Consider the following 1632-nt stretch of genomic DNA (forward strand, 5'->3'; position numbering starts at 1 on the left):
CAATTAACAATCATCTCTAGTAGTTGTGACTACTCCATACTCATGAACTTTGATTCTGATTGGCCAGCACTAGCACAAAGAATCACTCTGATCCATCCTAGATGCCCTGCAGAAAGAAGGGGGAGAAGAGTGGGAGATTCTGAATCTCTGGGCCGCTACACAAGCTATGTGGGCACTGACAGCACATCACCAACAGAGGTAAGTACAGTGGACAACATGGGGTTGGGGAGGGTGTAGGGTGTTAGTTCACCTTTACATTTTTCAGATATTTTTATTACATTTACTCCTTGTCCTGTGCATTTAACCTATAGGCAAAATGCAATATGGAACCAACTAAAACAACCGATTTCCAATATAGTTAGTATTGGCAAATGAACAATACAGACACCTGTCGATACCTAAGCAACAATTGAGCTTGGATCAGTGACATTAATAATGTATTAATCAAATTGCATAAACCATGTGGAGAGAAATCCAGATTTTGCACCATGCATTTAATCCCATAGGAAAATTTTGCAGATCAAGGGTTAAACATAGCAGAGTCACCCACCCTGAGCGTCCTTAACGAAGGAGAATTCTCTGATTAATAATGAATTAGTACAAATTGGCTGGAGCTGGCTGCGTGCTCGATGCTAATCTGTGTAAATAGGGGAGACAGCGCAAGCTAGCTGTGTACAGCCGCCCAGTACCAGCCATTCCCTGGGGGCTGATAGGGAGGGAGGACGCATTATTTATATAGTGACAATGTCCTTATTAAATTTCTATTGCTTAGGAATGGCATGTCTTTCCCTCCTCCCAAAGATAGCCTAATGTGGAATAACAGAATAATATGGTAATGCAGAAACAAAACATTCATCACTATTTAGTTTTGGTCTGAAAAGCTTTATCCGGTTTTTCTGCGAGTCCAGCATTGATTCTGTATACACTGGTCAAGTTTTAATATAACATTGTATACAATCACTGTAACAAGAACAAAATGTGTTCAGTTGTCACACAAGGTAGAGGAATATAATAAAAATTTATGTTTTCACCAGGTATGAGGACTATTTACTGTGCTTTCAGGATTTCCTCGAAGGTTTTTTTTTCTTCAACGGTAAAGAAAATGCCAGTGATAGAGGAGCTTTACCAAATATAAAGGCGTTTTAGCTGTTCATTTTATCAGTGTGATTAAGATCTAGCTTCAGAATCAGAATAATGCCCACCCTTACTGTAGGTAGAACTTGGCAGGGCTCAAGATATATGTCTTCTGGCAGAATGTGCATACCTTAAAGTGTTACTAAACCTACAACAGTAAAATCAGTCTGTATATGCAGTAAATCATGCTTGTTATACTCACTGTGGAAGCTAAGGGGTTAATTTTCTGCACGGTGTAAAAAGGCTGTTTGATCTTATCTTCTCTGATCCTCCCCTTCTTCCACAGTCCTCATTCTATTAGCTGATAGATCAAGCTGCACGTGCTCAGTACAATCAGGGGAGTATGACAACTCCTCCTAAACAGAGCTCTTCTGGACACTGATAGAAATCACAAGACTGCTATATACTGCTGATGAGAAAAGATATTGAGCAGTTTATATTTACTAAAATAATTGCATTTACATGTTCTGTGTACTGTGGGAGACCAGATATAGTAAA

This window comes from Lithobates pipiens, unplaced genomic scaffold (assembly GCF_037356315.1).
Source record: "Lithobates pipiens isolate NorthernLeopardFrog02 unplaced genomic scaffold, aLitPip1_a1.2 Scaffold_16, whole genome shotgun sequence".
In the NCBI taxonomy this organism is placed as follows: Eukaryota; Metazoa; Chordata; class Amphibia; order Anura; family Ranidae; genus Lithobates; species Lithobates pipiens.